This window comes from Apium graveolens, chromosome 5, assembly GCF_009905375.1.
Source record: "Apium graveolens cultivar Ventura chromosome 5, ASM990537v1, whole genome shotgun sequence".
NCBI lineage: Eukaryota > Viridiplantae > Streptophyta > Magnoliopsida > Apiales > Apiaceae > Apium > Apium graveolens.
Genome location: NC_133651.1, coordinates 13,728,801 through 13,745,855, shown reverse-complemented (window position 1 = coordinate 13,745,855; position 17,055 = coordinate 13,728,801). Strand labels below are relative to the sequence as shown.

General features: G+C 32.8%; 1 long non-coding RNA gene and 5 other non-coding genes across 6 annotated transcripts; all 6 read left to right on the top strand.

Moving 5' to 3' along the window:
- Window positions 1-9,719: 9,719 nt before the first annotated feature.
- On the top strand, window positions 9,720-12,435 carry LOC141723450 (uncharacterized). The gene is made up of 2 exons (XR_012576282.1): window positions 9,720-11,366; window positions 12,075-12,435. It is a non-coding gene; the product is annotated as an uncharacterized LOC141723450 (long non-coding RNA).
- LOC141663022 (small nucleolar RNA R11/Z151) lies at window positions 9,995-10,083 on the top strand. The gene has a single exon (XR_012551113.1). It is a non-coding gene; the product is annotated as a small nucleolar RNA R11/Z151 (small nucleolar RNA).
- On the top strand, window positions 10,192-10,300 carry LOC141663025 (small nucleolar RNA Z152/R70/R12). The gene has a single exon (XR_012551116.1). It is a non-coding gene; the product is annotated as a small nucleolar RNA Z152/R70/R12 (small nucleolar RNA).
- LOC141663031 (small nucleolar RNA snoR80) lies at window positions 10,443-10,567 on the top strand. The gene has a single exon (XR_012551122.1). It is a non-coding gene; the product is annotated as a small nucleolar RNA snoR80 (small nucleolar RNA).
- Window positions 11,473-11,568, top strand: LOC141663015 (small nucleolar RNA Z157/R69/R10). Its single transcript, XR_012551109.1, has one exon. It is a non-coding gene; the product is annotated as a small nucleolar RNA Z157/R69/R10 (small nucleolar RNA).
- On the top strand, window positions 11,736-11,859 carry LOC141663030 (small nucleolar RNA snoR80). Its single transcript, XR_012551121.1, has one exon. It is a non-coding gene; the product is annotated as a small nucleolar RNA snoR80 (small nucleolar RNA).
- Window positions 12,436-17,055: the final 4,620 nt, after the last annotated feature.

The window sequence follows — 17,055 nt, the reverse complement described above, 5'->3', positions numbered from 1 at the left end:
TCGGGTAAATAATGAATCAGATACAGATTTTACAAGAAATCAAAGTTGTTTGAAATCATGCATACAAATTTTGAATAATAATACGAATATGAAGTGAAAGAGAAAGATATCCGTACCTCGAGATCTCAGTAACCGAGAATGAAAAATAATGAATTCAGAATTCCAATCACAAGAACCCTAATTTTTTATAATTCCAAATCCAAAATCTTTGATTAAGCTTTGATAATCAACTCTTTCTCCATGGCTTAACTTCTCTTCTCCTCTCTTTTTTATCTCTTTCACTCTCTCCTCTTCCCTCACTCACTTTCTCACTTCACCTCCCTCTTTCATAAAAAATAACGTAAGCCATTTTTTTTAAACCCTAACTCTCTTCTTTCTTTTTTTTTTAAAAAAAACTCACTCTTTTTTAATAAAAGGCTTACTATTTTTTTAAACTAATACTCTTAAAACAATATTCTGATTATAAGAAAAAAAATAAACTTACACAAACTATTTTAACTACAACACAATGATATTAATAAATAATTAAATTAAATAATCCAACTAAAAATAATTATAAAATATCAGGATGTTACATTCTTCCCTCCTTACAAAAATTTCGTCCTCGAAATTTAACTTGCACACCTCTAAAAAACACGGATATAACAAAAACAAAGAGTAATTAAAGAAATACGTAACATATAATACTCTTAACCAACTAATCATTCTAAAGTACACCCATACTCACAGGTCAAGCCTAAGGGCAACCCCAACGCAAAAAGTCTATCTTACAACTACCCACAATTCACAAATCGAGCCTAAAGGAAAGTCTACAGAATCTGAAAACTCTAGCTCTGATGCCAACTTTAAGAACCCAACTAATAAAATTTCTCAAGATAATACTTATTTAAATCCAAACTCCATTAAAATCCGATAAAACTTTACAACTTCTCAAAAATCCAATAACTTACAATTCTTGAATTAAAATACGACTAAATTACAACCACAACAAGAAACTCTAACAAAAATCTAAGAATAAAACCAAACTCCTCAAAATTCCGTAACTCGCACTCGTTCCACAAAGTAGCCCATCTACGAAAACCTGCTGGAGGAAAATAAAGCGAACAAAGGATCGGCAGTGAGCGAAAGGCTCATATACGGATATAAAACAACGCAATACTGAACAAAGACAAAAAAAATGATGAGGGTAAAAGCACAACTGAATATCCGAATGAAGATCAAAAGAAATAATGAATAAGGCAATTAAAGAATGGATACTCAACTCAAAAATTAAAGCAATTATTTTTAATCAACTTAATCTTACCACTCACGCATGATATAATGACAAATAATATAATCGAAGTTATAACCGATAAACTGTAATCATACTCGTACACATACTCTCACACTTACAAAATAATACACAAAATAGCTTACATACGAATATGGGAGACAATCTTACACTTACAGGATGTCCTACATTTCGGTAATCCAGAAATATGTAGTCATCAAAAGTTACAGGGGTTTGCACAACACAAAGCAAATGCTACCCAGTATCTTATAGGGGCTTGCACGGCAATAAGCACATGCTACCCAAAAGGCCAAATCATACACTTACTAGCCATGGCTATACATGTCCCACAACATCGGCGACACACCCATACAATTTAAGTATACCGCATAGGAGGTGCCAAGCACGAGATTATCCGCTCGCGACGAATTTCTTGCAAACTCCCAAGTCATACAAATAACATAATTAACTCAAAATACATACTCAAATATCACACACCCAAATATTTTATATCTCCAAAATCATATATCAATATATAAAAATAACCTCAAAACACTCTAATCAATTATCACAGAACTAAACATCACACAAAATCACTAATTAGTGATAAGGTCAAATCTGATCACTTTCGAAGAATGCCAAATTAATACACAAATACGAATTCAAATGGAAAAGTGCGAAACATGAAAGTTTTAGGAAATTCAGAGACCTTTCCAGAATGGTAAGGCTCATTAAAAACGAACAAGTGATGAATTGAGAAAAGGCAGATTTGTGGATTGTTGAACAGAATCAGCCCTTGATTATAATAGTATTTTGATGTTTAAGACATCAAAATCACAGAATTTAGCAGCAGGTTAAAACGAAAAATACAGATATCGAAAAGAGCTTTCCATAATGGCATCGCTCATAATTTTTGAACAAATATTCAATTTAATATGAATTTACGAAGTCAGACCGCACAAACAAAAATTTAACCAACAGATCATACAAAAAGCAGATTTTGACCTATTTACGAGCAGAATTAAGAAAAATACAAAGAACAAAAGTTGTAGATAATCGAAATATCATTCCAAGGAGTCCAGAATCACAACGTTCGGGTAAATAATGAATCAGATACAGATTTTACAAGAAATCAAAGTTGCTTGAAATCATGCATACAAATTTTGAATAATAATACGAATACGAAGTGAAAGAGAAAGATATCCGTACCTCGAGATCTCAGTAACCGAGAATGAAAAACAATGAATTCAGAACCCCAATCACAAGAACCCTAATTTTTTATAACTCCAAATCCAAAATCTTTGATTAAGCTTTGATAATCAACTCTTTCTCCATGGCTTAACTTCTCTTCTCCTCTTTTTTTTATCTGTTTCACTCTATCCTCTTCTCTCCCTCACTTTCTCACTTCACCTCCCTCTTTTACAAAAAATAACGTAAGCCATTTTTTTAAACCCTAACTCTCTTCTTTCTTTTTCTTTTTTTAAAACCCTCACTCTTTTTTAATAAAAGGCTTACTATTTTTTTTAAAACTAATACTCTTAAAACAATATTCTGATTATAAGAAAAAAAATAAACTTACACAAACTATTTTAACTATAACAAACTGACATTAATAAATAATTAAATTAAATAATCCAACTAAAAATAATTATAAAATATCGGGATATTACAAATAATGTGACCTATGACTTTCTATTATCCTTAAGTTACTAGTTTTCACCCCTATAAAAAGGAGCTCTCTCCCCTTATTTGAGAACACACGCAAACAAGTTTTTCTCTCAACTACTTTCATATAAATATAAACATGCTTTGGGGCAATGATCAAGAGTGATTTCAATCTATTTCTTTGTACCACACCAAAGAAATAGAGGTTGTGTAACCCTGGAGGTTGATTGCTAAGAGGTCGTGTTTACGTAACAGGGCAAATTCAAACTTTAGGGCAGTGTTAAGTCACACCACGACTCCTACATTCTCACAAGTTATTCGGTTTGCTTTCTCACCTTTTCTTACATTCTAAAGTTGAATTTCGGTGTTATTACATATCTTATCTACCACAATGACTTCCAATACTTTTATTCCTGATATGTCTTAATTAGACCCTTTTGATGGAAAAAATTATAAAATGTGGTCCGATAAGATGAAGTTTTTTTTTAGGTCAGATTAGAGTAGATTATTGTCTTACTAATGATTCAACCCCCGAAAATTCTAAAAGAGACTTTGAAAAGGATAATAAGACTTGTCGTGGAATGTTATTACATTATATGACTGTTGCTTTATATTTAATCTATAATAAATCTTTGAAGGCCAAAGAAATATGGGATGCTTTAAAAACCAAGTATGGTTCTGATGATTTTGGGACTAAGAAATATGCATGTAGTCGTTGGCTAAATTTTCGTATGTCTGATGATAAGTTTGTTCTTCAACAAGTTCATGAATATGAATATTTGTGTGCTGATATTATTGCTGAAGGAATGAAAATCTGTGAAATGTTCCAAGCTAATTGTCTTCTTGAGAAATTACCAACATCTTGGAAAATATATGTTCATGCGATGAAGCATAAAAAAAGGACTCTACTCTTCAAGAGTTAGTGTCTCATATCAAGATTGAGGAATAAAATCGAATTCAAACAAATGAGACATCACTTGCTCATTCTTCCTTTACTGTTAATCTTGTTGAGCCAAAAGATGCAGGTCGTAAAAGAGGACCAAAAGATATGGGTCCAAATCAGCTTCATGGCACTAAAATAAAGAATAAGAACTTCAAAGGGAGAAGGCAGTTTAAAGGGAATTGCTGCACTTGTGGAAAGTCCGGACATGCCGCCAAGGAGTGTAGGCAAGGACATGGACCTGGCTCAAAAATAAAAGAAGAAAAGTCTCAAGCTCAACCCAATCTCACTGAAGAAATCATAGCTGCTGTTGCGTCTGAAGTAAATTTAGTGAGCAATATTTCTGAATGGGTGGTGGATACAGGTGCAACTCGCTATATTTGTTCAAATAGGGAGATGTTCGAGGACTATGACAAAGCATCTAATGGAGAATGCGTTTTTATGGGAAACTCAAGCACTGTGAGTATACTTGAAAAAGGAAAGGTTTCTCTTAAACTTACCTCTGGAAAAACTATTGCATTGCATAATGTTTTGCATGTTCCTGATATTCGTAGAAACTTAATTTCTGGAGCTTTATTGAACAAAGCTGGTATTAAATTAACTTTTGAATCTGATAAGCTTGTTCTTACTAAAAATGGTGATTTTGTGGGCAAAGGCTTTTGTAATGGAGGATTGTTTGTACTTGATAATTTGAATAATAATAAAATTGCTACTGCTTCTGCTTATATTGCTGAATATGTTACTTTATGGCATGCTTGACTAAGTCACGTCAATGTTGCTTCTGTGAAAAGGCTTAAACAACTTAGTCTAATACCTGAATTCAGCAATACATCTTTTGATAAATGTGAAGTATGTGTGAAAGCAAAATACCCTAAAAAGGCCTTTATTTAAATTGGTAATCGGCCATCAGTCTTGCTTTAATTAATTCACAATGATTTAGGTGACTTTAAGAATACTATGAGCAGAGGAGCTAAACGTTATTATATTATTTTTGTGGATGATTTTTCTCGATACACTAAGCTCTACCTATTGAGTTCGAAAGATGAGGTCGAAGAAAAATTTCTCATTTATAAGGCTGAAGTTGAGAATCAGTTAAATACAAAAAATTATAAAGTTAAGATCAGATAGGGGCGGAGAATATACTGGGGAAACTTTAAGAAATTTTGTGAACTAAATGGAATTATTCATGAGATTACAGCTCCATATACGCCTGAACAAAATGGAATAGGTGAATGAAAAAATAGAACTCTTAAGGATATGATGAATGTCATGCTTATTAGTTCAGGAATGCCTATTAACATGTGGAGTGAAGCTATTCTTTATGCTTGTTATGTGCTTAATCATGTGCCACATAAAAGGTCGGATACAACTCCTTATGAATTATGGAAGGGTTTCAAGCCCAACCTGAGTTACCTCAAAGTGTGGGGGTGTTGGGAAAAATAGGGCTCCCAGATTTTCAAAGAAGTAAAATTGGGCCCAAGACTGTTGATGGTATTTTTGTCGGTTTTAATGGTGGTGTATATCATTCTTAAGGATACATCTGGCTTTGATCCATTTAAAGAGTCAAGAGATGTTGAGTTTTTTTAGCATATTTTTCCTATGAAAGTTCATGTGCAACCGTCCTTTGCTTCTACATCTTCTTCATCTATATCACATAATAATATTACATCTTTTAATGAAATTCCTGAACTTAGAAGGAGTAAAAGAGCTAGAGTTGAGACTAGCTTTGGGCCTGACTTTTTAACTACCTTTTTGAATGAAAAGGAGTTTCTAGGTGAGGAGGAGATAAATGCTTTCATTTTTGAAGAAGACCCTAAAACCTATGAGGAGGCCATGAGATCAATTGACTCTAATTTTTGGCTAAAATCCATTAACAGTGAAATAGAGTCCATTATGAATAATAACACTTGGGTTTTATGTGATCTTCCTGGAGGTTGTAAAGCACTGGGAAACAAGTGGATTTTCAGAAAGAGATATAAACCTGATGGATCAATTGAAAAATACAAATCCAGGCTAGTGGTTGGTGGACATTGACAAAAGAAAAGGGTAGATTTCTTTGATACTTATTCTCCTGTGACCAATATTTCCACCATAAGAGCTTTAATAGCTATTACATCCATTCATAATCTTATTGTGCATCAAATGGATGTAAAGACTGCCTTTTTAAATGGAGATTTAAATGAGGAGATATACATGAAACAACCAGAGGGATGTGTTGTCCCTGGATATGAAGACAAGGTATGTCGGCTTATAAGATCATTATATGGTCTTAAACAAGCTCCGAAAGACTGGTATGAAAAATTTCATCAAACTATCACCTCTAATGGCTTCCAGGTAAATGGTTCTGATGCATGTGTTTATTCTAAATTTGATCAATTTGGTTGTGTGATCATATGTCTATATGTGGATGATATGTTAATCTTTGGTACCAATATTGATGTAGTAAATACAAACAAATCTTTCCTAAACTCATGTTTTGATATGAAGGATTTAGGAGAAGAAGATGTGATTCTTGGCATAAAGATTACTAGGAATTCATATGGGTTAACATTAAATCAGTCTCATTATATTGAGAAATTTTTAAAAAAATTTAATCAATTTGATTGTACCCCTGTGAAAACTCCATATGATCCTAGTATTCATTTGAAAAAGAATAAAGGAATCAGTGTTTCCCATGAAGAATATGTCAAGATAATTGAAAGCGTAATGTTCTTAATGAACCATACCAGGCCTGATATAGCGTATGATGTTAGTAGACAACGTAGATACACTCACAATCCTAATCGTTATCATTGGAGTCCTTTGATTAGATTGTTGAAGTATTTAAAAGGCACTATCAATTGGGGTTTGAATTATCAAAGAACTCCATGTGTTTTAGAAGGATATTGTGATGCAAATTGGGTGTCAGACAATGATGAGATTCAGTCTACTAGTGGTTATGTCTTTACTCTTGTGTGAGCTGCTATATCTTGGAAATTTTTAAACTGGAGTTGGCAGGACAAGAAGCCGAATGGCTAAGATGTTTACTTGCTGATATTCCTTTGTGGGGGAAGCCAGCTCCATCAATTTCGATGCATTGTCACTCACAAATTGTAATGGGACTAGCAAATAATCAACTCTACAATGGAAAGAAAAGACATATTCGCTTGAGGCATGCTATAGTTCGAAATCTGATCAGAATAATGTGATATCACTCGAGTATATAAAATCAGAGAGGAATATTGCAGATCCTCTCACCAAAGGCCTTTGTAGAAAATTAGTATTGGAGTTAGCACTAAGAATGGGTTTAAAGCCTATTGTGGAGTGAATTATGGTGGATACCCATCTTAGACATGTCTAAGTTCAATGGGTCAAATGAAATCACAAAAAAAATCATTTTATGTATACTACTACCATTCCTATAAATAAAATGATGTAGTATTTTTTTTATTCTCATATGTGTAAGGATGAGCTAATACTCTTAATAAGTTCATAGTCTCGTAAGAGGTGGTTTGCGGCAATACAAACTTGATGAACTTACCTATGTGAATGTGGGGGCTACGCCCAACCCCCTATGAGAGTCCTTTAGGAGAAGGACCTCTAGAGCATTCACGAAAATCCAGGTACTACATGGGGCATTTTTACATAATAATGCAAAATCACTTCTTGATTTAAGAAAGGTTTAAATGCGCAAGTATGTTCTCACTAACTACCATGAGAGGTTCAAGAACTTTCTACCTAACATGGTTGTGAAGCATGTTTGTATGCACTTGGTATCAATTCAAGTCCACAAGACATTGATGCTTAGAAATCGACTATCCATTGCCTAAATTATTTTTTCTTTTGAATCATGTGGGGGAATGTTGGAATAATATAAATATTATTTTAAAAATAAGTTTGCTTCAAAATAAAATTGTGAGACTCTTCATTGTGCAAGACCTTTCATTTTGAAACTCTTCATTGTGCAAGACCCTTCATTTTGAGACCCTTCATTCTAAGGCTTTTAACCTCCCTTAATTAATAATGTGACCTATGACTTTCTACTATCATTAAGATACTAGTTTTCACCCCTATAAAAAGGAGCTCTCCCCCCTCATTTGAAAACACACACAAACAAGTTTTTCTCTCAACTACTTTCATATAAATATAAACATGTTTTGGGGCAATGATCAAGAGTGATTTCAATCTATTTCTTTGTACTACAGCAAAGAATAGAGGTCGTGTAACCCTGGAGGTTGATTGCTAAGAGGCCGTGTGTACGTAACGGGGCAAATTCAATTTTAGGGTAGTGTTAACTCACGCCACGACTCCTACATTCTCACAAGTTATTCGGTTTGCTTTCTCACCTTTTCTTACAACAATTACAATAACTACATTAAAGCAAAACCATGGCCTCATCCCTGATCTGCTACTGCTTATCTTCTTCTCTTTCTCTTGCAACACCACTAACTTCTCTAATTCTTCTTCATTCCTCTGTATTCTTCTAAGCAAGCCCATTATAACAACACGACCACGATCACAAATCAGAGGATCAACCCATAGGAAATACTTATAGCCCTTTCATCCATTCACACATATAATACTGTCCGACATTATTCTAAAGCAGTCCGCTCTATCACCAACATACGACAAACACACTATTCATTTGTCAATTGCAAACAAAATAGCTCAATTCATAAATTAGGTTTAACAATTTGGGCATTGATCCAATTTTGGACCCGAATATAACATGTAATTCTGATTTTATAAACAACATATTTGGTAAAGAGCGGTTGCCCTTTCAATTTTTTTACGGGGTGCTGAGATTAAAAATTCCATCTTTTTACGAGATGCAGAGATTAAAAATTCACTTAAACATACAATTTAATAGTGGATAAAAAAATATACTATTTTTTTCAGAGATTAGGAGGATCTCAAGCAGTCCTTTGCCCCGCTCTGGTTCCGCTGGTTAAATCCATCCTCTAACATGAAATAAGGAAGTACCAACATGGTACGGGTGTTCATGGGTCGGGTTAAAAATGTTTTACAACCCAACCCAATTAATTCGTTCAACCCAACCCACAAAATGAAAATTATAACTCAACCCTGTCTATCGTACATCGATTTGTGTCAGGATGGATCGGTTTGAACGAGTTCAATAATTATATAAAAAAAAGTTTGAATGCTATATATCATCGTCAATATTGAATATTTAAATGAAATAAAATATGTATAACTTATGTTATGATTATAGTACTATTACTTAAATTTGATTAACATTGAAAATTTAGTAATAAATTTCATATCGTAAATCATATACACATACACGAATTGTAACTATAAATAAAAATATATTACATTATACAAAGTACAATTGCATATAATACACATATTATATTTAAATTATCGAACAAAACCTAAAGTAAAATCAAATTGAGTTGGGTTGTCCGAAAAAAATTGAACCCGTACCCAACCAATTTAATCTGGTTCGAAATTTTTTTAACCCAACCAAATATCGCGTTATTTTTTAGCGGTTTCGTTGGCTAAAAAGAGGGTCGGGTTTAGTCGATTTGATTGGATTGACCAACCCATAAACTCCCCTTACATCATGCTATAAATAAACAATTTAAATTAACTTTACTTAATTACATCCTTCATCTCACGATTTTGTTTTAATTTTTTTAAAGATGCTTATGAAATTAAAAGAATATAATTTCTATAATTTGTTTTTTAATTAAAATTAAAAAAGTTATAATGTGCAAAAAATATAAAAGGATAACTTTTATTTTGAAAAATGATTTGGTTTCACAAACTGGTGATTTAGAGAATTTTAGGCAGGAACACGAGTTGACCGCTTGACCCAAAATGAGCCCATAAAAGTAACAGAGCCCATAATAACATCTAAAACCCTAGCACAAAAATAAAACATACAATCGATCAGTATCATCTTTGAGGCCAGCCTCCTATATATAACCTTTTCTAACTCTTCATCCTCCTCCTCCCAACCATTACCTCTATTCTTCAATATTATTCACCTTTAAATCTTACGTAGTTTGTTTTTTTTTTTTGAAGAATCTTACGTAGTTTGTTAATATTAATTATTCAATTTTAATATTAATCCCCCCCCCCTGTTTTCTTATTTATTATTGTTGAAAAAATAGTGGCTTATGATGATAAATTATTTATATCTTAGCGGATTTCAGTGAGATTTTTACATCTATGATCTGTTTTGTTACACACACTGAAGCCCCCCCTTGTATCGTAGAATCTCGATAAATGAATAATCTCGATAAATTATTTTTGAGTTTCGGTTAATAGTTTATTAGTCTATGTGTGTTTTTGTAATGTTATTGGAATATATGCTGTGATGAGGCTAAGCACCAAATTGGTGTATTAGGGCAGTGGACAAGACTCGACAGTCTTGCCGTGATCCTGTAATTAAACGACTTCTCCTTCCACTGAGCATTTTATTCTAATTAACTTGTTTTTGTTTATGCGTGTTTTTGGTGTCCTTGTGCATTTTATTCTAATTAACTTGTGTTTTTGGCGTCCTTAAGCATTTTATTCTAAATAACTTGTTTTTGTTTATGCGTGTTTTTGGCGTCCTTTACCAATTCTAGGGAATAAAATTGGTTTCTCTAGGTATAATGGCTTGGATGCAAGAGTTAAGAGTGGCCATCCTGATAAATGTACTTTTTCGATGTCATTTTATCGTGGAAACACCACCTATATCATCATCAGTTGCACATTCTTTCTTTGCCTATTGTTATTAAAAAATTGTGATGGATTTTAGGTGATTGCTGAAATTAAACCATTGTATAACTGTCTTTTTAATAGACAAGATAATGTTTTAAGTTATTTGCTTGCGGTTGCTATCATCTCATTTCAGCTTTACAGTTTTGTTTTAGATGGAATGATAGTTAGAGTTTGCTTAACTAATTATGAATTTGTGGTTTAGGGTTTAGAGGTTATTGTTAACTTGCAATCTTGCATATTTAGGGCAATGCGTTTATGTTCAGGACTAGGATGATTGATTTACTCTTAGGTTGGGTAGAATTTGTGATGCAAGTCATGTATTTGGTAAGAGACCTGAACGAGATTTTTTTGGATGACCACTTGATCACAATTCCATTGGGGTAGGCCTATTTAGAGTTGTGGACTTGGGTTGTGCGAGAAGATTGTTTGTGAGATAGTATTTAGCCTCAGTGATCTTTACTGATCCAGCATGATTACGAAGCTCCTAATATTGGAGTTGCTTATGATGATCGAAATGATGGGTTGGAAGTGGCTGTATGAATGGCCGAAAGCTTTAGAAGGTTGAAGCAAGAACTGATTGTTAATGGTGAAAATATTTGAAATAGGAGGTTTTAACAGGATAAATGAGTTGTATATAAGAAGCCATTGTTTAGCTGCCTTGGTACAGTCTGACATGCAAGCTTAGTTACAAATCAACCATGCAGCATAAACACACAACCTTCCCCTCTTTATCATCCTCCGGTCATTCAGCTGCCTTTTCCATTGATTCTGTTTCAGGTTAAAATACCACTTCTCTTCTTTAAGAATGTCTTGTTATAATTGAGTATTGATTGATGTATTGTATTATTAGTCGTACATATTATGTCTTAATGTTCAGAGACTAATTGATACAGTGATGAGGCTTATGTGGACTAGAGTTTCTGATCTGGGTTTAATTCCTAGTATCTGAAGACAACCCCTTGGCTGTCTGAGCATCTCTGTTTTTCTTTGTAAAATTAATATCTTGGCGCATTAGTGAGATAATTACATCTATGATCTGATTGTTACACACACTAAAGCCCTTGTTCATTATGTGTGTAGTTTCACTTTCCATTATGGTCACAAACTCAGAACTGATATTACTAATGTATATATTTGGCATCCTTTACCAATTCTGGGGAATAATATTGGTTTCCCCAGGTATAATGGCTTGGATGCAAAAGCTAAGAGTGGTCATCCTGATAAATGTCTATTTTGATGCCATTTCATCCTGGAAACACCACCTATATTATCCACTTGCACATTTTCCATGATTTGTACTGTTTTAGATGTTTATCGAAATTTCTAAAAATTGTAAACTATATTGACTGCTGCATGTAGATATAGTACTGCATTTCATACAGCATTTGAGTTGTAAACTAGATATGAACTGCATAGATGATGTATTTGGATACTAAACCGAGAAAGATGTATTTGGATACATAATTGATTCAATGTGTTCTATAGGAGGATGGTCCGGTGACATGCTGGGAGCAACGCAACCCATATTATTGAGAAATGGCTTGGCATTGACCAAAAACCTTTTTGTACTAGAATATTACTAGTTCAAATAGGAAGAGTTGGGCGTGTACAAGTACAACTCAATATGCTTCTTTGCTGGATTTTCCTTGTGCTGTGTAATATTTTTGTTCAATGGAAGTTTCATTTTTCCATAAACAGTCGTGTTGGGGAATGAAAAGAACTGAAAGATTAAAGGGAAGGTTTAGATAGTAAATTTATTGTCACTGTGAAAAGAATTGTTTTATTCTAAAACAAAATCTAAGGTTGTGTTCACTTTTCCGAGCAATGAAATGAATTTTGGTAGAAATGTAGTGGTGAGTCCAATTGAAACGAAATTTAGAGGGCATTTGGAAACTTATATTTTATTTTAAATGAGAGATTTCAAAGTTGTCATTTCAAATTTTTATGTTTATACTAGTATTTGAATGTCCCGGATTTTAATTTCTTCTTTTAAATAAAAAAAAAACATCAATGAAAAGAAAAAATTCCATTTTTTTAGACCATCGAATGAAAAAAGATATTCTGAATTAATGAATAAAAATCAAGAAATCAAAATTCAAATTTCTAATTAACTTACTTGATCAAATCCAGAATTTCAAAAGGTGTGTCTCAGTTTAATTCCATTTTGTCAAGCATGATATCACCTCATTCCTTTCAAATACATCTCATTCTATTCTTTTTTAGCTTTTTAACAAAAAAAATCTCTAATTCCATTACCAAAATGAAGCATCACTCCCTCTAACACACTCACATAAACGTCGTATATATCATAAAATATAGAGTTAATTGTATTTTGCAACCCCACCATACATTTAAGATCAAAACAATATACTTACTTTGCAAAATACAGTTTGCAACCTTTAACTTTCAATATCAACTATAACATGCATCCTTTGCGGTTATAAAATTGAAATTGAGATGTTAATATTAATAATTAAAATTTCAAATTAATTAAAAATATTTATTTTAATACATTTTTTACATGAAAAAAATTATAGCTATTTTCTATTAGTAATACTCTAAATTAATCATAATGCTAAATACTTAAAATATATTTATTAAGCAAAATATATGTTTATATATATAATCATAAAGTTTCTAAATATATCTATATTTTAAAATTTTAAAAATTATACTGAGTAATAAAATAATTGACATTAATATTGTTTTTATAATTTGAAATTCTAAATTTTAGTTTAATTTAAAAAAATTAAAATTATTATTTAAATATTTTGCTGAATTTCAATTTTACCATTCACAATATAAATATTTTTAACAAAATAGTTAAAGGGATGCATATTGTATTTGATGTCTTAAAGTTAGGCGTTGCAAACTATATTTTTGAAAGTAAATATATATTTTTGTTATTTAATGAAAAATAGGGATTGTAAAATACAATTTACTCTAAAATGTACGTGCAAAAGAACGCGAATATATTTAGCACATTTGTGTTCACTCATTTGTAAATCTAAACAAAATGAAACTGCTATCCTCTTTGCCGTGTTGTTTCAATGACAAATCAAAGCAAAAATGTAAAATTAACGAGACGTTCCACTTGCACCCACCCAGATAAAGGCAGGCAAAATGCAATGCACTAACTTTTACTCAACAATGACATCCCCTTCCCATTGTTTCTTTACTTCTAACCCCCCCCATCATACCATAACACCGGTTGTGTTTTTCTTGACCCGGCCACGTTTGTTGTAATCATTTCTTTATTTCTTTTTTTTGCTGAATCTGGTCGTTACGTGTCTAGTCACTTAAGATGAGATAATTGTTTGTTTTTATGAATAATCGCAAGCAGTAGTTGGGTATAATACATGAATTCATTTCAACATTGCAGTTTCGTTTACTAAACTACGTGAATATTTTGGTCCGTGTTCACTGTACTAACTAGGGGTGAGCAAAACCGAACCGAAACCAAAAAACCAAACCGAACCGTGTTCGGTCCTGATTTTTCAGAAATTCGGTCTACTCGGTCCGGACCGAATATACCGAAATAAAATTCGGTTTGGTCCGGTTCTTTTAAAAAATATTTCGAATGGTACCAAATAGACCGAATAGACCAAATTATAAAGGGTCCCTATCAACAGACATAGTTGAATAAAGACCACTTACAACCTACAAATCAGGACCGTTGAAGGAAAAAATGAATGGGGAATCCGCTACTGCCGCTATGTTTCATTGCGGCAACCGCAATGAAACATTGCGGCGCGACCCACATACTCCATTTCCCTTTCTACCCTTTATCTATATTAATTCATTTATTAATACTTTTTTATCTACATAAATATTAATTTAATAAGATATTATTCTTAATATTTCTGATTAAAGATTGTATATTAAAAAATACTATAAAATATTTTTATAGTAAATTAAATATTATATTTAATATTTAATATTCAATATTTTAAAAGTATTGAAATATTAAATGAAATTAATAAATTCAAATCCCTTCAAATATTTAATAATAAATATTAAAATAATAAAGGAAAATATTTTTGATATTTAAATATTTTAATTATTCAATATTTTTAATAATAAATGAAAATATTTGAATATTTGAAAATATTAATAATGTTAAACATTATTCAAATAAACATAAATATTATACCTCCGCAATGTTTCATTGCGGCTCCGCAATGCTTCATTGCGGTAGTCGTTTTCCCTTACACACAGACACAGATACTCGCATATACTCAGACACAGATACTCGCATATACACGCAGAAACTCAAAAACAGACACTCAAAAACAGACACAGATACACGACCATCAGCGACATTGAAGCGATTTGAGACAATTTCAATCACAACCACTCCACTAATCTTCTTGTTCATCAGGTATACAAACGATTTATAGCTATGCACACACTTATACACACGATTACACCAACACACACACGAATATACAATGAGTTTGAGTTTGAGTGCGATTTTGTTCGATTACTATTAAATTGTTTATATGAATGTGATATTTGTTCGAAATTATGTTGATTACGTGATAATTATGGTTCGAATTAGGGGTAAATTAGTTAATAATTAGGTTAAATTAGGTTTCGAATTAGGGATAATTTAGATTAGGTTAAATTAGGGTTCGAATTAGGGGTAATTTAGATGGGTTTTGTGTGTCTTTTGTAATTTTTTTGATTTTAAGCTAATTTTTGATTAATGCCAATGAAGTGTTTGATGAAAGTCTTCTGAGAATTAGTTTGTTTTTTACATTAGTAAGTAGCTGAAGAGTATCATTCTTAAGCTTGAGATTTTGGGACGAAATATTTCTTAACTAGATTAGACCTCAACCACAATAATATCCCTGTGAAGACTTCAACATATGTATCTCCATTGACGAGTTAGAGAATAGTCTCCTTTCCTTGTACTCGGTGTCAAAATCGGCTTGAACCTCCCGTAAATATTGTCCAAAGCTTTTTGTGAATTCTCAATGAATTCTTTCAAACCGGTCGACGCTTTCACATACTCATCAAAAAATGAATTCATAGACTCGCTCCTTGAGGTGGTAGTCATACCGGCGGCAAAATATTGTTTCGTGAAAGCAAAAACCCATTGCCGTCTAATTCTATACATATCATTTAGCCAATTGTGATTTTCAAGATCATATTTCTCTTTCAAGTCCTCCCACCTACCTTCAAATTCCGTTGGTGACAATGACTTGTAGATACATGCATTAAAATCCGTCTTGAACTCCGAGTATTGAGTAAACAAAGTAGATAGTTTCTCGGGAAACTTGCTACTAATATGCCACGTACAATATGTATGGTTGGTGTTAGGCATAACCTCGGAAATGACATTACTTAAAGCGATGTCTTGATCCGTAATAATGGTAATAGGTGGCTTGTTATCGACCGCTTCCAACCAAATCTTCAAAACCCATCTATAAGTAGTCTCTTTCTCGTCCCTTATAAGTGCAAATCCAAACAAAATATTTTGGTAGTGGTGATTCACTCCCGTAATTGGAATAAAAGGAATGTCATACCTATTAGTCCGATATGTCGAGTCGAAAGTTACCACATCTCCAAAATTCTTGTACGCGTTAAGCGAACGAGGATCAACCCACACCAAACCCCTAACCCGATTCTCCTCATCCACATCCACTCGGTAGAAAAAATTGCCATCACTTTATTTTTGCAAGTCTCGTAACAAAACCAATCCACACTCCGCATCACCGGAATCAAAAACCCATCTTCGAATGTCACGTATTACATTTCGTACGTCTTGAGCGGAAAAACCAATTTTTTCAATACCACCACACGTCTCACTAAGTAAATTCATCACTTTCGGGGTCTCGATACCCGATTTGTTGAATAACTCAATCAAAGATCGGGTAAACGGATCTATGTTGCGTGATCTTTGCATGAAATTTACCTTATCCGATGTAACCATAGCATGATTGTGCTCTAGGTTGACCTTGATTACTTCCCATTTGTTTGAGCTTACTTTGTGAGCAACACACATACGAGCACGACAACAAGTTCGAGGAATAACATCTCGAGGTCGTTTCCCTTTAGCCCTATCTTCAACTTCCAAGGGTTTTGGGCCCAATCTTCCACCCTTTCGACATATATACAAACGTAACGATATACCACCATTTCTTGAATGCTTATGACTACTTCGAATAATTATCTTGTTAGGTCACACACACTGTAGAGGGGGTGAATACAGTGTATAATACAATCAAATCGAACTTTAATATCTTAAGTAACAGAAAACAAACTTTATTGAAATAATAAACTCTGTTACAGTATGGAACTGTTACCTCTCAGTGATGAACAAATATCACGAGAGCTGATAGGGTTACAATGAATAATCTTCTCGAATATGATAACACTTATAGTGTAAACCCTATGTCTGTGTTTATATACTACACAGTTACAAGATAATCGCTAATTGATATGGAATATAATTCTGCTT